At 48.4% G+C, this 24,200-nt stretch overlaps 1 long non-coding RNA gene and 1 other non-coding gene across 2 annotated transcripts; both read right to left on the bottom strand.

The window, feature by feature from the left end:
• Positions 1–5,852: 5,852 nt before the first annotated feature.
• LOC122705178 lies at positions 5,853–24,196 on the bottom strand. Its single transcript, XR_006344049.1, has 3 exons — positions 23,929–24,196; positions 8,811–8,859; positions 5,853–6,263 (listed from the first exon to the last, which is right to left on the bottom strand). It is a non-coding gene; the product is annotated as an uncharacterized LOC122705178 (long non-coding RNA).
• Positions 18,549–18,650, bottom strand: LOC122706009. The gene has a single exon (XR_006344270.1). It is a non-coding gene; the product is annotated as a U6 spliceosomal RNA (small nuclear RNA).
• Positions 24,197–24,200: the final 4 nt, after the last annotated feature.

The following is a 24,200-nucleotide window of genomic DNA, read 5'->3' as shown; positions in this document are numbered from 1 at the left end:
ATGAAATGGATTGACTCGGAAAACTAAGACACTCAGAGGCAGGGCCAGGCGGGACGCCTGGGTGCTTGCGACCGTGGTGGTGGCCGCAGAGCTTCTTGGTTACTGCGCCAGTTTCACCTACAGGCTGGCTCCCCCACGCTTATTTAAAATGTGCAAGTGAATACTTGATCCATTTTACGTTTCCCTCTTTATTCAGGTATGGCTGACAAATAGAAATTGTTCATCTGTAGGTTGTATCTGTGGGCTTCCCTAGTGGCTCAGAGTAAAGGGACCTGGTTTTGATCCCTGGGTTGGGAAGATCCCCTGGAGGAGGGCATGGCTGCCCACTCCTGTCCTCTTGCCTGGAGAATCGCATGGACAGAAGAGCCTGGCGGGCTACAGTCCGCTGGGTGGCAGAGTCTGACACGACTGAGCGCTAAGCACATAGGCTGTACCCTCAGGCCGGCTTTGCTTGTGACAGTCGGGGGACCGGAGGCGCGGTCCACACGCCGCGTCCATACCTTACCCCGCTTCTCTTCCTCAGCAAGCGCCCCAGGAGCCATTCTGATTGGACCAAGCTGGGTCACATGAACTCGAGACATGGGATTATGAGGCTGGCTTAGCTTAGGTCACATGTTCCCTCCCCAGGGCCTTGGAGGAGGGACCGGTTCCTTGGAAGCACAAGACTCCCCAGGGGAGCTCTTGGGTGCTCCTGACATGTGGAATTTGGCAGGGAGGCGCCATGGTTCTGGGAAACTGCTTTTGGGTGGAGGAAGCTGTGGATGAGAGCGAGGCCCCAGACCTGTCGGGGGAGAACAGTGTTCTCAGGGGGAGCTGCGAGGACTGGAGCCTTTGCGGGGGAAGCGGCCCCGGGGGTCTGCGGGGTGCGGTGCCAGCCTGAGGGGCCCGGCCTCCGTGAGCCGGGGCCTAACTGCGGCGCACGCCAGCGAGCCCAGGGAGTGGGCCCTTCCTTCTACGATAAAGGCTGACCCTTTTCTCATTAGCCACTACTGACTCCTGAAAACGTTCGGCGCGGAGATTAGACAAGAAGAGGCCCCCGTGTGACTCCGGGTAGAGAGTCACTGCGCGCCACTGGCGGGCGGGGGCGGGAGGGGAGCGGAGGCCGGGCCTGCGTCTCTCCGCGGCTGCGGCGTTGGTGGAGCCTGGAGGGCACCTCGCTGGAATTTCCTCCCGCCCCGGAGAAGTCCGCTGTCCTGGGTCAGCAGTCCGCAGGGTGACGACCTTCCGCGCGGGGACGCCTGCTTCGGAGCAGGAGCCCGTTCTCGGCTACACGGGCTGTGCCCGCGGACATCGCGGGAGTCTAGAGACGGCGGCTCGTGAACCGGGCTCCGCTGGCGACCCCAGGACCGAGGGCGGGAAACGGGGGCGGGGCTGAGCATCCCTGTCCCGAGGCCGGCGCGGTCCTCCTCGGTACACCCCGCCCTCCCGCGGCTCTGCAGTCAGCATTTCCTCGGTGGGTCAAGCCAGGGCGAGCCTGAGAGCCAAGGGCAGAGCGAGCCGCTTGTCCCCGGGCCTTCTCACCCCACTCTACGGACGAGGACACTGACCTCTGGGAGGGTGACCACGGATCTCACGTGGCTGGCAGGTGACTGAGTTGGAATCTGAACTCAGGTTCTGTCTGAATCCAGAGCCTGGAATGAACGCTCGGCTGTGAAGGGGCTTCTCAGGTGGCGCTAGTGGTGAAGAACTGGCCGGCCATAGACATAATAGACATGGGTTCGATTCCTGGGCGGGGGAGATCCCCTGGAGGAGGGCCCCGCAACCCACTCCGGTGTTCTCGCCTGGAGAATCCAATGGACAGAGGAGCCTGGCGGGCTACAGTCCATGGGGTCATAAAGAGCTGGACATGACTGAAGCGACTTAGACAAGGGGTGACCTTGAATTAGGGAAGACCTTCCGCGGAGCTCTGTGGCCTTGTGGGTCGCTCCCCAAAGAGGCTGTCAGGAGAGTGCCTGACCCTTGTTGTGGGAGTGAACACAGTCCTTTCCTGGCTCACCCGTGTGAACTGGCGGCACCTACACCCCCCTCCCCATCCCCCAAGACCTGAACAAGCCCCAGAGGACTTCCTGGGTGGGCTACCTCCTCCTCAGGGATTTCACGTCTGCAGCGAGCAGAGAGCAAACTTCTTGGAGCCTCGGGACACATTACCCCCAAGACGACGCAGATGCCGACAGGCAAGCCTTTTATCTTTTAAAGGCCATCTCCAGCATGGAAACCGGGAAGCGAAAAGTCCACTGAGCAATCTTAAGGTACCACAGCAACTGCGGGAGAAGGGGACTGCAGGGAGGTGACTCCCCGCTTTCTTGTATGTTCTGTTTTTAGCCCGTGTTTTTCAGATCGAGTAGGTGCCATGGTGACAGATTCCATAGAAATAGACGAGCACACCCCACAGCGTTCCCATGGAAACACCACCGAAGGCTCCAGCCGCCACCCTTGTGGCCGAGGGCAGACGCTGCCTTAGGGTGGCCCCCGGAGGCTTGCAGCATTCTCCCCGTGATTGTCTGGGCTCCGACTGCGCACTTCCCTCCAAGGGCGCCCAGGGGCCTCCCTCCGCGTCGACCCAGAGACTGCTGATGGAGCTCTGGCTTTCATCTGGGCCAGCTGTGCGTGCTCAGTCGCTCAGTTGTGTCCGACTCTTCGCGAACCCATGGATTGTAGCCCACTAGGCTCCTCTGTTGATGGGATTCTCTGGGCGAGAATACTGGAGTGGGTTGCCATTTCCTGCTCCAGGAGATCTTCCCAACACAGGGATTGAACCCATGCATCCTGCATTGACAGGCAGGTTCTTTACCAACTCTGCCACCTGGGAAGCACTCTGGTCCAATCAGTCAGTTCAGTCCAGTCCCTCAGTCGTGTGGGACTCTTTGTGACCCCATGGACTCAGCACACCAGGCTTCCCTGTCCATCACCAACTCCTGGAGCCAATCATGGCTTCTAAACCGTACTCTGGGCCAATAGTGACCTCTAAACTAACACTGCCAAGGCTCCTGTGCCCACTGATGGGACGGGGAATAGTGCCTGGTTTCATGCAATGGTAACAGAGAGCTTTTACAACTGGGATCGAATCCCAGACATTTGGTGGCCACGAATACTCAGAAAAGGAAATCTCAGAGGATCTCAACCAGAAAGCAGAGCGGGGTGGGAGTGTCGCAGGTCGTGCTTTCAGCCTGTGAACCCGCCCTCAGGCAGTACAGACACAGGCCGAGTCTCAGCTGTTCCTGGATGCGCTGAAACGCCCTTTGAAACAACTGGTTGAGCCATCCCATAGCATCCATCTAACCACCTCGGCATAGCTGTCTGTGAAGTACTTGCCAATGTGCTTCTGTCGTGTCCAACTCTTTGCGACTGTAGCCCACCAGGTTCCTCTGTCCGTGGGATTCTGCAGGCGAGCATACTGGAGAAGGTTGCCATCCCCTTCTCCAGGGGATCCTCCCGACCCAAGGATCTAACCCCAGGCCCCTGTGGCTCCTGCACTGCAGGCCTTCTTCACCACTGAGCCGTGGGGGAGCCCATTGCTCATGCATCTACAGATGTGTGTAAATGATCCTGTTGGAACCCAGCTTGTTTTTGTTTGGATTTAGATCAATTACTCATCTTCTGAAATATAACCCATATGTACACATGTCCTTTAAACCAAACTGTCTTATATTAGACCTGGCATAAGAGGATTAAGTTTAAGAAAAAAAGGATTAAGTTTAAAGGACATACGTTATATTTGTCCCATCGTGTTTACTTTTGCAGTAGGGCTCTGTTATATGTTTGTCTCCTTGCATTTACACTGTCAGATGGCATACCTCCTTCAGGGCAGCATGAGTATAATTCTGGACTAAAGTATACTTCTGAGACGAGTCATTCTATGTAATGACCAATTCAAGTTAATTTTACTCTCAATTAAAGAAACACACACATACTCTTAACAAAGGAATTAAAAAAAAACCTGATAGTCATACCACTATCAACTCACGAATTACTGCCTAGGTAGTTACAGATTATGAAAGTCAAAGCACTGGGGGACTTCCTGGTGGTCCTGCAATTGAGACTCTGCTCGCAAAGCTGGGAGCACAGGTTCGATCCCTGGTCAGGGAACTAAGATCCCACATGCCGTGCGGGGTGGCCAAACAAAACAAGGAGAAAATCATAGCATTGGAAGGCTCTAAAGCAGTGTCTGTCCTGGCATATCTGGGGCTTGACATGAAGAGGCTGAGCCCCAGTGAATCGAAGAGCTTGGCTGTTTAGCTCAGCATATCTTCCATGGGTGCGGGCAGTGTCAGGTCATTATCACTCAGCCAGTCCTTTCCCAAGCAGGGGACATGCATGGAGCCCTCTGCTCCTAAAGCTAGCGACTGGTGACCTTGAAGTAGGCTTGTAGTCATGCCATTGGTGGAGCTGTGTGGTGGAGTGCAGCCAGACATTAAAGTACCTTCCTGGGTTATCCCTAGGGCTCCTCCGTGAAACCATGTGACTCCACACTCGCTGTTCGTAGTATCATGTGTGTAAACTGCCTGTGGGTCCCCTGTGTCCTATTTCGTGGCTACAGGAATTTGGTGTGACCGAGCACTGCAGAAGCTCTGAACTCAATAAGCAAACATGCGTGCTCTAGTTTTTCAGGCCAAGCAAACTCTGAAACAGACGGGCTTGCCTTTCCTGCCCACAGCACCGTCACACCTTGGAGTTCTGCCACTGGGTTGGATTGCTTTATTTGGCTTAGTAACTACCAGCAGATTTGCTTTGAAGAACAAGGCTCTCCAATCTTCTAAGACTCTCTAAGAATGGACATTCACAGTCAGGTTTGGCAGAAAGAGTTTTCCCAAATTTTCACAGAGTCATAAAGTTAATGTTTGGCCATGTGAAACAAACACAGAAACCTTCCTTTCCAAGATAAGATTCTTTCTATGGTGTTGGAACAGGAAGCCTGAGTTAGAGACTATTTGATATTTAATTCAAGACACGCATAAATGCTGCTGTCACTTTTCCCACCAACAGTTTGAAACTAAACATTTAAAGTGAATGTAACTTAACAATTGGTTTCCTTTTTTAATTTAAAATTTTTATTGTGGGAAAATACATGCATAACACGAAACACACCATCTTAACCAGTTTTAAGTGTGCAGTTCAGTGACATTGAGTACACACACACACACACACACACACACATTGTACAACCATCCCCACCATCCTCTTCCAGATCTTTTTCTTCATCCCTGTCTTAAAATCCATCCCCATTAAGCACTAAATCCCCATTCCCCCATACCCCCATGTCTATGTTACCAACTAGAGTTCTTGGCCTTCCTCAGGCAATAGAAATTGACCTTGGGGAAAAAGTGGAAACAATAGTAGATTTTATATTCTAGGGCTGCAGAATCACTGCCGATGGTGACTGAAGTCATGAAATTAAAAGACGCTTGCTTCTTGGAAGAAAAGCTACGATAAATCTAGACAGCATATTAAAAAGCAGAGATATCACTTCGCCAGCAAAGGTCTGTATAGTCAAAGCTATGGTTTTTCTAGTAGTCACGTATGGATGTGAGAGTTGGACTATAAAGAAAGCTGAGTGCAGAAGAATTGATGCTTTTGAACTGTGGTGTTGGAGAAGACTCTTGAGAGTCCCTTGAACTGCAAGGAGATCTAACCAGTCCATCCTAAAGGAAATCAGACATGAGTGTTCATTGGAAGGACTGATGCTGAAGCTGAAACTTCAATACTTTGGCCACCTCATGCGAAGAGCTGACTGATTTGAAAAGACCCTGATGCTGGGAAAGATTGAAGGTGGGAGGAGAAGGGGACAACAGAGGATGAGATGGTTGGATGGTGTCACTGACTCGATGGACATGAGTTTGAGTAGACTCCAGGAGCTGGTGATGGACAGGGAGGCCTGGCGTGCTGTAGTCCATGGGGTCGCAAAGAGTTGGACACGACTGAGCAACTGAACTGAAACCATGGTGGAGGTAATGAGGATAATGGTGACCTCCTTCCAAAGGTCCCATTCTGACCTGTGCACATTGCTATGTTTATTTATTTTTGGCCGTGTCGTGTCTTCATTGTGGCGTGTGGCCTTTCTCTAGTTGCGGAGAGCAGGGGTCCTCTCTGGCTGCAGTGCACCGGCTTCTCTGCAGTGGCTTCTCTGGTTGGAGAGCACAGGCTGCAGGCACATGGGCTTCAGTAACTGTGACTTGCTGGCTGCACCATGCATGGGTTTTAGCAGTGGTGTGCAGGGGCTTAGTTGCTCCACAGCATGTGGAATCTTCCCAGACGGGGGATCAAACCTGTGTCCCCAGGATTGGGAGGCAGATTCTTAGCTACTGAGCCACAAGGGAAGTCCCACATTTTAATGGAAAACGGTATTTAGAATCCAAGATCTGGACAGTAGATGTGCTCATTCCTACTGAGATGTTGCTGCTCCCAGGCAAAGCTAAGGAATATACATTAGCCTGTGTACACACATATATGCAGAGACACTCCTTACCCTCTGATACCACATGCCAGGCTACCATTCCTCAGCCCTCTGAGGAACCCGCCCCTTACCCTGGTCAGCTGGTGACACCACAGGCCGGGCCACCCTCCCTGAATGAGTCCTCCTCGTCCCTGGGGCTGTGGGTCTCCTTGTGGGTCTCCTTGGCCTCCTGCCTTCCCTCCCCACCGTGAACGCCCACCTCTCTGCTCCACCTGATGCCTTTGGCACTGAATCGTTTAGGAGGAAGAAGTAAAAGGGACCACCGCAGACTTTGGTTCAAAGTGTTGATACTTGTTGTACTCGTATCTGACCTATTAGACAATACTAATCATAACTGCCAGCATTTCCCCAATCTTTTGTCTCTATTGTAATGAAAAATTTTTATGAAATATTTATACAGCTAGGATGCCTTCTTCCTTATGACAACATCTATTTTGCAAATTTGCAGTTGTATTTAAGCAACTCTCTTGGCAAACACTGAGGAACTCCCACCTCAAGAATTAATGAGTGAAGACAAGGTCTGTAAACCTATTTATTCCATGCTTTCATTATCAAGTTATAGGACTCTAGGGAAGTGATCCAGGGGAGAGCTACCGAAACCAGAAATGGAGTTTTGTAATACTGTGAACTGCCTTTGCTGTGAATAACAAGATCTTCCTCACTAGCCTGTGAACATCAAGGAAATGAGCTGTGTCTTCTACGCTGTATGTGCCCCTCAAGGTCGGGTCCTAAATATAATCTGTGTACGTATGTATGTGATGCTCCCTGAGCTTCTAGGCTGACAGAGCTGTGACAGCATCGTCATGGTAGTGGTTACAAAATCTGATGGATGCTTACTGGACTGTATCCTCCCTGTTTTCTTTCCGGCTGTGCGGGGACTCTGTTATGGCAAGCAGGCCTCTAGTTTCAGCGACAGCCTCCTCCAGCTGGGGTGCACGGGCTCTAGAGCGCAGGCTCAGTAACTGCAGCGTTTGGGCTTATTTGCCCCGCAGCTTGTGGGATCTTAGTTCCCTGACCAGGGATCAAACCGGCGTCCCCTGCATTGGAAGCTGGATTCTTAAGGTTTTACGCTCCTTGAACTCCGTGGCCACAGATCGCTCCTTGAAGTCCTGCGTGTCTGGCTGCTGAGCTGCGTGGCTCGTCTCCTGCCTCCCTGGCTGCGTCATCTTGGTGGCCCTCGAACGTCCTGTGCGCTCTGCTGGCCTCCCGACAGCGAGCCCGTGCTGGGTGCGTCTATGTGCCAGGCCCTGCTCTCAGTGCTGGAGATACAGCAGGGAGAGAAGGAGACCCAGAGGCCCGTCCTGGCAGAACTGAAGGGACACAGAGCCTCTCCCTTTTGTGGGCGATCCCTCGCCTCCTCTTCACAGGAGTAACCTCTGTGGAGCGCGGGCTGGCCGGCAGGCACACGACGGGTTAAGCAGCCTCTCCCCTGCAAGCTTCTCTTCTGGGAGGGAGACTTTCTAGATGCTCCTCTCTCTGACCTGGCGGCCTCTCTCGTCGCCTGCTTCCAACTTTGCCCGCCGTGCGGGCCATCTGCTGCCTGCAGACAGTGCTGGCTTCATAAAGGGCGAGTCTTACCGAGTTGCTGAAAGCCTCTGTGGGTTCCCGTTGCTCTGGGGGTGAACCTGGATCCTTCCTGAGCCGGCCTCTGCCTGCCCTCCCTGCTCCCAGCTCCCCCTCCCTTGCATCACACACTCCTTTCCCTCCGCGGGCCTGCCTGCCTTTGCTCAGCTGTGCCCTGCCTGGCCTGGAGCACCCTTCCCAGCTTCTGCTTCTCCGACTCTGCCTTTAGGCTCAGCGTTTTTCCTCCTCCACCTGCAGTCCTATGGCCCAGGAGTGCTCAGCACGTGGGGTGATAGTTACCTATTTATTTTTCTGTCTCTCCCTGGGAGACAGACACAATGGTAACTAAGTGTTCAATGTCTACCTCCAGGGATGGTAAACCCTCTGCGTGTGGGCTGGGGCTGTCTCATTCCCGCTGTATCTGTAGCATGCTGGGCTGGGCGGGGAGTAATAAACACACAGGACGCTGGCACGGTGAGCCCAGCCAGGAATTGTTCTAAGAACCTCACAAGTGTCAGCTAATTTCATCCTCACCACAACTCAATGAGGAACAAACTGTTATTAGTCCCTGTTTACAGATGAGAAAATAGGCACAGAGGGTTATCGATGCCCTTTTAAGTGTAGAGGTAGGCTTAGCATCCAGACGGTCGGTCAGCCCCGAAACTGTGCTCTGGGCCACAATGCCTGTTGCTTGGACCCTGGGCTCCCAGCAGGCACTCAGCTAGTGTTAGCTGATGATATGTACACTCCCAGGCATACATGCCTCCCACATAGGAGTAAGATCTCTTCTACTCACCTCTGTGTACTCAGCATACCCCACATGGTTGGGACTAAATCAGTATTTCCTAAATGAATGAAAAAAAAAAAATGACTCAAATCCTCAGAAGTACAAGGAACAACTTATTTTATCATAATGACCTCATTCTACCTTCCTAACATATGTTTAAATTTAAATTTCATTTTCTATTACATAATACGTGTTGTGCTAGTCAAGGTTGCAGAGCCCTTATTCCATCAGGACCACCTCATGGGCGGCATTCACAAAAAGCAGTGTGACAGCCACTGTTCGTGTTCAGGCCCCCATGCACCCGATTTCCCTCTCTGCAGTCACCGCTGATACCAAACGTCTCCATCCTTCCAGAGCTGGTCTCCTCGCATTTGAACTGACCAATTGTATGGGTGTTATTCAACATGGAATTCTTCATCTTGCCTTGTTCATTTTACACCTTTGGGAGATTGTTTCATTGTGTATAGAATAGGCTCATTCTTTTAATTGTTACATGTTACCTATGGGTGGTATGGATGGATGGTATGGATTTAACACAGTTTAGCTATTCCTCTGTTTAACCAGTCTTCGTGTATTTAATCATCCTAAGTTGTTTTTAAATTGTTTATATTATAAATAGTGCTGCTACATGCCGTTATTATGCCCTCCACTTTTTAAACATATCTGAAGTTTATATTTGCAGAATTGGATTGCTTGGGTAAAGCAGAGGAACGACTTTCTAACAGTAGAATTTCAGTCATCTGTGACAGGCATGGATGAGACATATTTGTGTTGGGGCTTTGAGTATGTCAGATTCTGCTAGGAACTGATTGTCCACCCCCCGCCCCCATATATTCCATGCTGGGGAATGATATTTGTGGATTTGATGGTTTGTTATTCATTAAAGGGAAAAGAGAGCTCTCACAGAAAGTCACAGGAGGGTGGCTAACTGGTTGGGGCCCATCCTACCTCACTTCTAGAGTAAGACCTTGCTAGGCAACAGAGCACCTAGACCACTCAGCAGTGAGTTAACCGGAGGTCCTGAGAAGCCTGAGTTCAGGGATCAGTCCACAAAGAAACATGTTTGAACTCTGACCCCAGAGTCACTTTGTGGGGAAGAGGGAGAAGGTCATTGCTGTTTCTGAGACTCTGAGGATGTGACTCCTATTAACACCACGGGATAGGTGATGGACAGGTAGATGAATGGATGGATAGGAGGTGGGATGGACCCGTGATGCGTAGATGTAGATAAGCAGATATCGATCAGGTAGGCATGAACTTAGACTTGCTTTTGAATTTGTGCACTGCCGCTTCCTATTTATGGGACTTTAGATAACTTCTTTGATCGCTCAGAGCCCCCGTTTCCTTGTTTATAATGGGATTGTCTTCTCTGTGAAGCAGCACCAGTGGTCATAAACCAATGAGGGTGAGTGGCCTGGCACAGAGCCTGGCCCACAGTGGTCTCCTCTGTGCAAGTGTAGCTGCCATCATTGATTCCATGACTGGATGGTCCCTGGATGGTATATTGAGGGCATCTCTTTGACAGCAGTCGATAGGCATGTACTGCACACTCTGTTTGGCCCCTGCCTCTGAAGGAATGAACCTGCAGGGTGTGGTTCTTGGCCTTCTCTCCCTCCCAGCGTGCTTGGCCCGTGGCATTCAAGTGCTCGGCACGCTCCCAGCATGCATTGTACAGGGCAGGATTTCTAACTGCACTCATCTGTATCCAGGCTAGGAAAGTAACGTTATTATAGGATTTACCCAGATCCACTGAAATCTATATTAAAACCATAAATAAATAAAGGAAAGGCAGGGACCCTCAGATTTGGGTCTCCTGGCTACAATTTATTTGCAAAACAATATTGAGCTTGCACCTGCCGCCTATAGAGCAATGATGGGGTGAAGGCTAACAGACACTTGTGGGGTGTCTCATTCCCTTGGGTTTGGGTAAACTCCATTCACCCTCCAGATGTGAACTGAGGTCAGTTATCACAGGTGTCTGGCCATTGTTCCCACATGATTCCAAATGGCTCTCTCTTGTAGAGGTCACTTTGCTGACTGGCTGAGGTGCTAACCCCCCACCCCCAACTCAGGGACCTCAGGGAACCACAGACATGAGGGCCTTAGCTGGTGCATTGGCTGTTTGGCTAAGAGGCCAGGCCGCCCAGGCCTGCCAGGCCCAGGCGGGCTCTCTCAGTCCAGCAGGCAGACACAGGCTTAACCTGCCTAAGCAGCTGTGTTAAGCCCCTGTGTCTTCAACCAGGGTGTGGAGACCAACCTCGCCTGAGCCTCCCCACGCCCTGACTCAGCCCACAGGCCCGACTCTTGTCTCCTCTGTGCCCTCACAGCCTGTTGTTCCTGCAGCTGTTAAAGCGCCCACTGTAAGCTTAAATACGTCTCTGCATCACGTTGCTGACAGAGGTCCATCTAGTCAAAGCTAGGGTTTTTCAGTAGTGGATGCGAGAGGCGGACCATAAAGAAGGCTGAGCGCTGAGAAGAACTGATGCTTTTGAACTGGCTGGAGACTCCTGAGAGTCCCTTGGACTGCAAGGAGATCAAACCAATCAATTCTAAAGGAAATCAACCCTGAATATTCTTTGGAAGGACTGGTGCTGAAGCTGAAGCTCCAATATTTTGGCCACCTGATGCAAAGAGCCAACTCTGAAAAGACCCTGATGCTGGGAAAGATTGAGGGCGGGAGGAGAAGGGGACGCCAGAGGATGAGATGGTTTGATGGCATCACTGACTTGATGGACGTGAGTTTGCGTAAACTCCGGGAGTTGGTGATGAACAGGGAGGCCTGGCGTGCTGTGGTCCAGGGGGTCACAAAGAGTTGGACACGACCATGTGACTGAACAGCAGCAACACCTTCCAAGGCAGTATTTTTTATGTTTTGTTTGTTAGAGATTTTATAAAATCTTGAATTCATGAAAATGGCAATGGGGTGTACATGATCTTCTATCTGGGAGGTTAGAGTTGAAAACAACACATTGGTGATTTGGAATTCCATTGGGTTCTACTCTGTAGATAAAAAGAACTGTGGGAAATCAAGCTTATACAGAACCTTCACTATGGACACTGCTCTTGAATTCTATTTTCATCCGTTCTGCAGTCAGTCGTTCAACAAACACCTATCAACTCTCACTTTTGTGCCAGACGCTATGCTAGGCATACGGTATAATTATATGAGGAAGACATGGGCTGTGCCTTGGAGGCCAACACAGTGTGGCTATCTAGCCCTAAATTTTGCTGACACATTGACACCTCTTTCCAGAGTATAAGAAGTCAATTTATAGAATTACTTTTGGAGCATAATTTTCTGGAGCTTTGAGACTATCTATGTTTAAATTTACAGTATGTATTCATTCACCAAAAATCTGTGTAAGACACTGTGTCGACAGCAGTGGTGAGAAGGGGATATAGAGAAGAAAACATGAAGTCTCTACTTTCTAGGACCCAGATCTAAATAACGGAAGTCATATGTAGACAGAAAATCCAGTCTGTTGATTCCTCTGTGATTGCACGTGGCACTGACTCATCTCTCCCCTTTCTCATGAGTACTCTTGGTCTGTGCTGTGTGCTCGGGCTGTGGTAAGCACTTCAGGCCGGTGGAAGAGTTCTAAAGTGTGATCGTGCCCTCTAGGCACTCGGGGGTCTCCCTGGGAGAGAAAAGCAGGATTCAGAGGCAAGTAGAACATCCAGCCAACTGCACCTGCAGACCGAGACCAGAGGCTCACAGAACGCTTCGGTGGAAGGCAGCCCGGCACCAGGCAGCATGAGCCTGGTGATGCTTCGTGGGGGCAGGAGACCCTGAACCCGTTCTGAGGACCGGAAAGGCCTTCCAGAGAGAGGCAGGGAGGACATTCCGGGCCAGGGCAAGGGCACGAGCAAAGCTCTTGAAGTGTCCGGAATTTCTCTTTAGAAACTGAGACATGAGGGGATAGTGTCGGGGGGAAACATGCTGCAAACAGCAGTCATCCCAGAGCAGCGCCAGGAGCAGCCCTGGGCGGGTTGGGCGGTGGTCCTGATGCTGACTCTGCCCCTTCCGGGGAGCAGTGGGCTTTCATCTGTTCCTCTGTCTGTGCTCTTTGGGTAAAAGGACCCAGAGGACTTATTTCATTCCTCTCTGCAAAGAAAAGGCTGTCATGACCTTAGATGGAGCTGGAGAGGGCAGACCATAGAGTACCCCTGCCTCACCCCAGCCCCCTCCAAAAGGGCACCTCGGAGACCTCTGTTCTACGTCCTGTTACTGACAGGCATGACGCAGGGACTCCATGACTCGCAGTCGAGGTGAACAAAACCAAAACACCAAGCCTTCAGAAACGCTCTTAATTAAAAAGGGAACAGAGCAGCTTTGTGCACATTTATTTACCTCGTGATTTATGGTAGCCATCCAGTCTGCTCTGGAAACAGGCTTCAGAGGTAAGAGGGGAGTGGCGAGGGGCTGGGAGGCCTCCGGGCTGGCTGAATTCCCTTCCACTCACTCTAGATTATTTTTGGAACGGCTGGGCTTGCTTGAGCCATGCAGCCAGCTTCCTTGGGCTTTCGGCAGCAGGGGGTGTCCTTGTCCTCCTTTGGAAAGTCTGTAGCATTGGCAGGCACTGCAGGCTTTGAAGTAATGAGTTCCAGGCAATCAGAGTGGGAGCCAGTCCCAAACTCTCCCTGCAGAGGACTGCATCTGCTTCATGACTCCATCCCCGAGAAAGAAGGTGCCCGAGGTGGTGGTGGACCCGTGGGGGCGGCGGGGCGGGGAGCGTGCCCACAGCCCAGCGGTGACCTGAGAGGGACTCAGGAGTCACCTGTCTGAAGCTTGACCCCTCCACACACCAGCTGTGTGACCCTGGGAAAGTCCCTCCCTCTCTCTGAGCCTCACTCGCTTCTTGTATAAAGTACAGATGATTCCACACATAAATTTCTTAGCACAGAGAGTCTGGCATATAATAAGCATTCAGAAAATATTAACTGATGAATTCTTTCTACTGCAAAAAGAAATGTCCACATGTTGATAGAGCAAGTCTGGCATTCAGGAGATTTGTCACCAAGATTATTTCTCCAAGAGTACAACTCTGTTTTACTTTGGGATGATCTTCTTTTTAAAGGAAATAGCCTTTTTTGGGAAACATAACTTTTCTTGTTTGTTTTTCCTCAAGTTACAGATTGATACCTGTTTATTGCATAACTTTTAGCATATTAAGGAAAGCATAAAAAAGAAAATTAAAATCACCCACAATCTTGTCAGTGGAGATAACCATGATGAATATGAAGATGTGTTTCCTTCTAGTTCTTTCTCTTACTGTCTTTAAAAAGGAGAATATGCTGAGACTACTATTTTCTTACTAGTAATGTTCCTTTAATGATACATCCCAAACTTCTTTAATATCATTAAATATTTCTTCTGTACCTTGAAAATGTGTTAGTCGCTCAGTTGTGTCCGACTCTGTGCGACCCTATGGGCCGTAGCCCGCCAGGCTCCTCTGTCCATGGAATTCTCCAGGCAAGAATACTGGAGTGGATAGCCATTCTCGTCTCCAGGGGATCTTCCCAACCCAGGTCTCCTGCATTGCAGGTGGGTTCTTTACCATCTGAGCCACCAGGGAAGCTTCTTCTGTACCATAATCTTATTTTATTTTATTGGCCATGCCATGTGGCATGTGGGATCTTAGTTCCTTGAGTGGGGATTGAACCTGCACCCCCTTCACTGGAACCACTGGACCCCCAGGGAAATCCCTATACAATAATTTTAAATGTCCTCAAAAGATTTGCTGAATGAATGTAACTCCAACCCCTACTTTCTGAACCCCCGTGTGTTGGGTAATTTGCAGGACTCATGGAGTTCTCTGTGAGGTAGATATGATTACTGCCATCTAATCCATGGCAAGACCAAGCCCAGAGTCATTGCACCGGTCAGAGGCAGAACTGGGATTCAAACCCGGCTTGTTAGCCTCCAGAACCAAAGGACCTCCCATTCCAGAGAGGGGCTGGTTGTCCCCAGAGGAGAATGTGGCATGCACGTGGTAGACTGTCTCTTTGGAGGGAGTCAAGGCTTCTATGAGCCTGCTCAGTTAAGAACCTGCCCAGACAAAAAATGTGAACCATCTCTTTCCCCGAAAGGATACCCAAATGGGCAATAAAACATACAAAAAGGCACTCATTTGCATTACTCATCAGGGCAATGCAAATTAACGTCACCATTTGATGCCAATGGAAAGGCTGGAATGAAAAAGGCAGGCAACACCAAGTGTTGAAGAGGATATGGAGCAACCAGGAACTCACATGCCCCTGGCGGGAATGTCGGTTGGTAAAACCTAGACAGGCAGGGGCCTGGGGCCCTGCGCTGGAGTGCTGGAGTGCTTGTGCCCAGACAAACGTCTCCTCAAACAACAAGCAAAGAAACTACGTGGGACTAAAAACAACTGCGTGCATGCACAGCTGGGGTAAATTCTGGGCAAAACATCGAAAAAAGACCAAAAACCCAACTGCTACTTCTAAAGAGCTGGGAGCAAAAATTGTGTGTCGGGAGCAAAAGCAGGGCACTTCACATGCCCCCTGCACTAAACATCATAAAGAGGTGGGCAAAACACTGGACACACCCACACCCTCACCCCATGCGAGGCACCAGCTCACCCGGCCTCAGGGAGTGAGCAACGGGACCTGTTACTTGTCTTCGCTCCCTCCTGCAACCACAGAAACCCCAATAAAGCGTCGCCTGAATGTCTTGGCCTGGCCTCATCAATTTCTGTTGACTGGGGAAGGCCAAGAACCCTGGTCAGTATCACAACCACTTTGGAAGCTGCTTAGCAGTATCTACTAAAGCTGAGCAAGTTATTTTCTACAATTGGAGGTATGTGCCAAACAGCATCAGGATGTGTGTGCCCGAAACACACACACTAAAGTGTTCTCCACGGCACCATTTGTAAAAACCCTATGCCGCAAAGAATTCTGACATCTGTCAACAATAGTTTGGGATAAAAGCAGTGTGGTAATGAGTGTATCTAAAGGAAATCAACTCTGAATATTCACTGGAAGGACTGATGCTGAAGTTGAAGCTCCAACACTCTGGCCATCTGATGCGAAGAGCTGACTCATTTGAAAAGACCCTGATGCTGGGAATGATTGAAGGCAACAAGAGAAGGGGACGACAGAGGATGAGAAGGTTGGAGGGCATCACCGACTCGATGGACGTGAGTTTGAGTAAACTCCGGGAGATAGTGAAGGACAGGGAAGCCTGGTCTGCTGCGGTCCATGGGGTCACAAAGAGTCAGACACGACTGAGCGACTGAACAAGGAGTGTACCACACACCAGCGAGGATGAACCCACTACTGGTGAAGAAAGAAACATAGCCTTAAAAGACACATACTGTGTGATTCACAGGATCAACACGTATGAAGAACAGGCAGATGTAACCTGTGGTTTTAGAAGTCAGGGTAGTGGTTACTCTCATGGGGGGTGTGGAGGTGGATGACTGCAAGGGGCATGGCGGGGGAGGTTCTGGGATGCTGGTAACACTCTGTGTCTTGACCAGGACGCTGGTTCCACGGGCTTCTTCATCTCATGAAAGTTCATTAAGCTGTACACGTAGGTGCATTTTTCTGTGTGTGTTATCCTTCAATTAAATGTTGAATTATAAAGGCTCTACAAGAAGGAACAGACTGCATTCTTCCCTTTTCTCAGCAAACCCAAGGACCCAGCCAGCCAGTGCGGTGCTTCTACCCAGGCCCCTTGCTCCGGGCTTTGACAAGTTCTGCTGGGCCTCCCAGGTGGCGCTAGTGGTAAAGAACCCGCCTGCTGCTGCAGAAGATACAAGAGACATGGGGTTAGATCCTTGGGTCGGGAAGATTCCCCAGAGGACAGCGTGGCAACCCACTCCAGTATTCTTGCCTGGAGAATCCCATGGACAGAGGAGCCTAGAGGGCTACAGTCCATGGGGTCACAGAGAGTCAGACGGGACTCAGCACACATGCCAGGCCAACAGTGGCCCTCTGCCGCTGCTGGGCCGAAGCAAGCCAGACAAGCGGACATTGTCCACCCTGGTCACTGTTCCAGACACCAGGTAAATCATGTCTGATTCTTTGCAACCCCATGGACTGGAGCCTGCCAGGCTCCTCTGTCCATGGCATTCTCCAGGCGAGAATATGGAATGGGTTGCCATGCCCTCCTCCAGGGGATCTTCCAAATCTGGGGATTAAACCCGTGTCTCTTCTGTCTCCTGCACTGGCAAGCGAGTTCTTTACTATTAGCACCACCTGGGAAGCCCGTGGTATGTATATATGTGCATATACACAATGGAATATTACTCAGCATAAACATGAAATACTGCCATTTGCAGCAACACGGATGGACCTAGGGAACATTATAGTGAAGTCAGTCAGACAGAGACAAATGCTATGTGATGCCATTTACACATGGAATCTAAAAAGTAATACAAATGAATCTACACACAAAACAGACAGACTCATAGACACAGAAAGCAAATTTATGGTTAACAAAGGGACAGGGAAGGAGAAACAAATTAGAAGCATGGGATTAATAGATACAAACTTCTATACATCAAAGAGATAAGCAACAAGGATTTACTGTGTAACACAGGGAATTACATTCAATATCTTATAATAATCTGTAACAATATAATCTGAAAAATATAACTGAATCACATTGCTGTATACCTCAAACTAATGCAATGTTGTGAATCAACAGATTACTCACTTCATAATAAAATTTTCAAGTGAATATTTTCTCGATCAACAATTATAGTAATGATATAATTGTGATCATATGGGTATCTGAGAGATTTGTATTACTATTATTAATAATGGAGAAATTCATCAATAAATGGTAATGAAAGAAGAAAATAAGTTGGGGAAACGTTCCAATATGAAGTACTCAAACAAAGGGTCAGAGAGATGATATAGCCTGAAAAACAGGATATCGTTGGAGCTAGGGAATAGGATACAGGGAAAAAATAAGGCTGGAGAGGCTGATAGATGCTGGGTGCAGTCTTACTAAAACTACAGCCCTTTAGATTTGAGTTTACCAATATTCTGACTCTAAGAACGTCTTTTATGATGTCAGAAACTGTACAGATAGTTTATACTCATGTGATAGTAATTGTATGTTTAGTGTTCACTGATTAAAAATATATATAATGGAAAAGGTTATAAACCACTAGTAATTTTAAATAATTTTTATTTTATTCATAACCATAGCACCTCAGACTTTTTTAAAAAAAGTGGTGAGATTATGCAGAAATTATTTATTCAATATGTAGACAAAGGTTGGGGAACAGACAGATTCATTCCTGCCCCCACCACAAACTGAAAACCACTGCTGCAGTAATGGCAACAGTAGCAGCGACATCATTTTTATTAATTTCTATTGGGTTATAGCTGCTTTACAAGATGGTGTTAGTTCCCACTGTACAGCAAGTTAATCAGCTGCACACACACACATGTCCCCTCTTTTGACTTCCCTGCATTCGAGTCACCACAGAGCAGCCAGGAGAGTCCACTGCGCTCTACCGTACGTTCTCACGAGTTATCTGTCTTACACCCACTGCCAACAGTGTACGTCAACCCCAACCTCCTGACTGCTCCCACCCCGCCTTTCCCTTGTGATAGCCATACATTTGTTCTCTACATCTGTGTCTCTACTTCTGCTTTGCAAACAAGCTCATCTGCACCATTTTCCTAGACCCCTCACATGCGCGTTAATATACAGTGCTTGTGTTTCTCCTACTTCATTCTGTCTCCAGGTCCATCCACGTCTCTACAAACATTATGGAGTGCTTCACGAGTTTGCATGCCATCCTTGCACGGGCCAGGCTAATCTCTGCATTGTTCCAATTTTAGTATGTGTGTTGCCAAAGTGAGCACAGTAGTAGCTACATTTATTGAATGTTTGCTAAGTGCCTGTTCTAAGCACTGCTGTATTAACTCATTTAATTCACACAATGACCGTATGAGATAAACATTATGAGGACCCTATTTATAAAAGTTTGTTTCTGCTTCCTTACACTTTTTCTTCTCTTTTCCTTTACTAAAAGACTCAGAACTGCTAACCTAATCTGTCGGATCACAGACTTTCAAGGGACTTGTGATCTGTGCTGTTACTGTGTACTGTTACTTAGATCCCAAACTTGAACTGGTAGTCAGGAAGTGCCGAGCCTTGCTGGGAGTCAGAAGCTAGATGGAGCTCTAGCTCCAAGAGAATCTCTCAGGTTAACGCTTAGGAAGTACAGCGGGCTTCTTCCTTTGGTAACGGTAGCTCTTAGTGGACCAGAGGAAGCTCTCCAGTGGCTTTTGTCCCAACTCCTTAGATATTCCTTCTGTGGAATCTGTGGGAGTGAACTGGAAGGAATGGCCCTAGTAACTCGAGGACAAAATCACTTTTTTCCTCATGCCAGCCCCTCACCATCTCTTTTGCTATCGCTTATACTGGCGTAGTGACGCTCAGAAGGGACATCGTGGCTGCTGCTCATCCCTTTACGACTCACCACCTCTCCTGCGGTCAGGACTGCACTGGGCAATGTGCACAGACATACGTAAGACGGATGCCTCCCCTAGAAGTCCCGGCTTGGGACCGGAAAGCTACGCTGCTTCACCCCGGGTGGCATCAGAGAAAAGGATGAATCAAACAAAGGTCTTTGTGGTAAGGAACTAGAAATTAATCTGGGATGCCATCAGGTCTACCCCGGTGCATCTCCACCTCGCCTTGGTGGCAGAACTGGGAGGGAGGAGTACAGCACCTGCGTCCGTAAGGGGCAGACCAAGTCCAGCCAGGCAAGGAAGGCTTCGGTGGAGTCTGTCTACACCCCCATCTAGAGCAGGGCGGGACGCCTACAGTGGACAGAAGCCATGCCTGTGGGTGCCGCTTTGTTCTCTCTTACAGATGGGAGCTAACAGTTCTAGAACCACTCCTTTAAAATGTATTTAAAAAAAAACGGGGACAAGTTTGATCCCCAGAATTGAAAAACACATGCCTGATCTTCTTCTGTGATACTGAATGGCCACAGTATCCTTTGGAAGATGGGGGACACTGGCCGGTTCAAGGGTCTTAATTATGATACTGTTTTACAACTAGACCAGTTCTGTAGAAAACAAGAGAAATGGGCAGAAGTGCCCTATGTGGTGCTCTGTGAGAAATGCCAGACTTGTGTCCTAAGGGTGCAGACTTGGGTGTAAAAACTTCAGCTGCCTCCTGTCCTTTTACTTTGCCCCTGTATCTGGGTCTCCCATCTGAACAGGCTGAAAATCAGGGCACCCTTCTAGGAGGGGCTGCCTCAGTCTCGGCAGAATTTCAAACAGTCCCAGTTGTGGTCGAGATTATCTAGAGGATCCAAAAAGTACACAGAAGCCTTTACAGGACTAACTTTATGAGCTTATTTGGAGAAATGTAATGACTCCTGACTCGAGAGCTCTAGTTTTAGGGAAGCTCCTACTTTTGAAGCTGAATGGCTTGACCGTGAGACAAGGGAAAAGAGAGAACATGAAATAGCCTTCCTTCCTTCTGGGAGCCAAGCGGTTCCCGTAACAAAGCCACTTTGTCAGATGTATTCTTTTGTAACCCCCATGGACTGTAGCCTGCCAGACTCCTCTGTCCATGGAATTCTCCAGGCAAGAATATTGGACTGGGTTGCCATTTTCTTCTTCAGGGCATCTGCCTGGCCCAGGGATTCAACCTACATCTCCTGCATTGCACAGGGATTTCTATCATGGAGCCACCTGGAAACCCCTCAATACAGCACTTATACACTGTCTTGATGACATCTGGTTTGGGCTCTTTACCCAGATAATCACAACAGTGTGACCACTCACCCAAAGCCAGACATCCTGGAATGTGAAGTCAAGTGGGCCTTAGAAAGCATCACTACAAACAAAGCTAGTGGAGGTGATGGAATTCCAGTTGAGCTATTTCAAATCCTAAAAGATGATGCTGTGAAAGTGCTGCACTCAATATGCCAACAAATTTGGAAAACTCAGCAGTAGCCACAGGACTGGAAAAGGTCGGTTTTCATTCCCATCCCTGAGAAAGGCAATGTCAAAAAATGTTCAAACTACTGCACAATTGCACTCATCTCACACGCTAGTACAGTAATGCTCAAAATTCTCCAAGCCAGGCTTCAGCAATACATGAACCGTGAACTTCCAGATGTTCAAGCTGGTTTTAGAAAAGACAGAAGAAGCAGAGATCAAATTGCCAACATCCACTGGATCATCGAAAAAGCAAGAGAGTTCCAGAAAAACATCTATTTCTGCTTTATTGACTATGCCAAAGCCTTTGACTGTGTGGATCACAATATATTGTGGAAAATTCTGAAAGAGATGGGGATACCAGACCACCTGATCTGCCTCTTTGAGAAACCTATATGCAGGTCAGGAAGCAATAGTTAGAACTGGACAGGGAACAACAGACTGGTTCCAAATAGGAAAAGGAGTATGTCAAGGCTGTATATTGTCACTGTGCTTATTTAACTTATATGCAGAGTACATCATGAGAAATGCTGGGCTGGATGACGCACAGCTGGAATCAAGATTGCCGGGAGAAATATCAAAAACCTCAGATATGCAGATAACACCACCCTTCTGGCAGAAAGTGAAGAGGAACTAAAAAGCCTCTTGATGAAAGTGAAAGAGGAGAGTGAAAAAGTTGGCTTAAAGCTCAACATTCAGAAAACTAAGATCATGGCATCTGTTCCCATCACTTCATGGGAAATAGATGGGGAAACAGTGGAAACAGTGGCTGACTTTATTTTTTTGGGCTCCAAAATCACTGCAGATGGTGATTGCAGCCATGAAATTAAAAGACGCTTACTACTTGGAAGAAAAGTTATGACCAAACTAGATAGCATATTAAAAAGCAGAGACATTACTTTGCCAACAAAGGTCCGTCTAGTCAAGGCTATGGTTTTTCCAGTGGTCATGTATGGATATGAGAGTTGGACTGTGAAGAAAGCTGAGCACCAAAGAATTGATGCTTCTGAACTGTGTTGGAGTTGGAGAAGACTCTTGAGAGTCCCTTGGACTGCAAGGAGATCCAACCAGTCCATCCTAAAGCAGATCAGTCCTGGGTGTTCATTGGAAGGACTGATGCTGAAGCTGAAACTTCAATACTTTGGCCACCTCATGCGAAGAGTTGACTCATTGGAAAAGACCCTGATGCTGGGAGGGATTGGGGGCAGGAGGAGAAGGGGACAACAGAGGATGAGATGGCTGGATGGCATTACTAACTCGATGGACATGAGTTTGAGTAAACTCCGGGAGTTAGTGATGGACAGGGAGGCCTGGCGTGCTGCGATTCATGGGGTCGCAGAGAGTCAGACACGACTGAGCAACTGAACTGAACTGAACTGAACTAAATAGGGAGAAGAGCTTGAAGAGGTAACCATCAAAGCAGATTAAAAAAAAGTTTTTTTCCATGGGGGAAGGGTGGAAAGAGGATTGGTTTTCCAGCTTCTGCCCTGCCACTTACTAGATGTATGACTCTGGGCAAGTTACTTCCATATCTAGCAAAGAGTTAAGCACCTGATGAAAAAATGTATGTGAATGTGAAAGTAATAACATACTTTTACATGCCAGAATCTCATATAAAAATGAAAAGTTTCTATAAAGAAAGAGTAACATGTTAAGCAGCTAACATCACTTTACAGATTAATTTTCAATTGGTAGGCTAAGCAAAGCAAGGCCAATATGAAATCGAGGAAAGGATAGGTGAATCCATTATAATCAAGGATTTCCCATTTTTGTCTTGCTTTTTTTTTTTTTTTTTTGCCAAAGTCTGGTTGTCCTTCGAGGTTGTCCTTTCTTGGATCTTACGAAACCAGGGCAAATGACTCAAGCTTGATGTGAAGTAAATATTAATAATTTTGGTGTTTTTATTTTTTGTATCTGTGGGAGAGAAATCATCACTCTTAAAGGTTTCGATAATATTTCCAGGCTACTCTAGGACTATTAGGCAGGTAACTTTATTTTTTAAATGGGTAAGAAGCACAGAATAATTATTCTATGACAAGTCTTCCTGCCTCAGAATCGTATCACTCTGATCTCAATGAAAATACCAAAGTTTTTGCATTTGGAGGGTTTTATGTGCATGTATGATCTTGAACCTGAGGTCTGAAAAAAATAAATCAGCACCACATTCTCCTTAAACAGGATAGAGTCAATAACTTTTAAAACTTTCATGCAAGGGCAAAGTAAATATGCAGAAAAAACAAAAAGAAGTAGGGGATTTTTCTGCATCACTTTAATTAAAGCTGAACATATAGCAACAGTTAGCCTGGAAGCCTATTATAACGCAAAGAGCAATGATGTTAGACACCAATGACCCGAATTCAAGCCTAATTCTGGCTCAAGATACGGGACTTTGAGAAAGTTTCTGGGCCATCTCTGTGTTTTCGATTCCTCATCCCTAAAACTGTGCTGCTGAGAGGATAACAAGGAAAACGGTTTCCCTTGTGACTCAAATGGTACACCACCTGTCTGCCAAAGCAGGGGACACTGGTTCAATCCCTGGGTCAGGAAGTTCCCTGCAGGAGATGGCAACCCACTCCTAATATTCTTGCCTGGAAAATTCCATGGACAGAAGAACCTGGAGGGCTACAGTCCATGGGGTCCCAAAGAATGGGACACGAATTGGCGACTAAACAACAACAAAGCATGCAGAAGCAATTTGTAAAAGAGCTATTATTTCTCTCGTAGAATGTGCTTGCCATCAGTAACAGACTGTGTTATTATTCATTGCGGGCAGCTTGTGGACTTTCTACTTGGAAGCCTAGCTCGAGGCAAATGTAGCAGAGAGTTTAGGAACAGTTTCTAAAAGCTCACCCTTTCTGAAGCTCTTTCCCTCAGTGTGAAAGCAGTAACCTTGGAAACCAGGCTGGCACCACCCCTTTCAGTTATGAAGCTTAGCTCTAGTTCTTGCTTATCTGCGTAATATCTGGGACACTGCTATTTCACGGTCGTTTTCTTTTGGTGCTTGTTTTCTCTTCACAACGACGGCACAAGCGAGAAAATCTACTGAAGGAAGTACAAGATCCTTCTTGTCTCCCCTTCTGCCCGCAGCTCACCTAAGTTTTCCCTACATAGCGGTAGCAGCCTCAGACGTCCTCAAAACCGAAACCTCAGAGGGCCTAGACCGTGGGTCAAGGGTACTGACCAGGTAAAAGCCGAAGGGATTCCGGTTCAGGTACAAGAGCTCGTCCAGACAGCCAAAATGACCACACACGTCCACCCAGAGAGAACCCTCGCGAGACAACAGAGCGAGCAGCGAGAGATGTCCAGTTTCTCGCGAGAAGAGGAGGCGTCGACGGAAACTAGGAAATGGCTCCCTTGGCGACCCGGACCAGCCGATGGGCGGGGCCAGAATTAAGCCCACCCCTTTCCGGCTTATTTCCCCGCCTCCTAACCCTGAGGTGTCCGGCCTGCGGT

The sequence above is a fragment of the Cervus elaphus genome, chromosome 12 (genome assembly GCF_910594005.1).
Source record: "Cervus elaphus chromosome 12, mCerEla1.1, whole genome shotgun sequence".
NCBI lineage: Eukaryota > Metazoa > Chordata > Mammalia > Artiodactyla > Cervidae > Cervus > Cervus elaphus.
The sequence above is the reverse complement of the archived record's forward strand: the minus strand, read 5'-3'. Positions and strand labels throughout refer to the sequence as shown.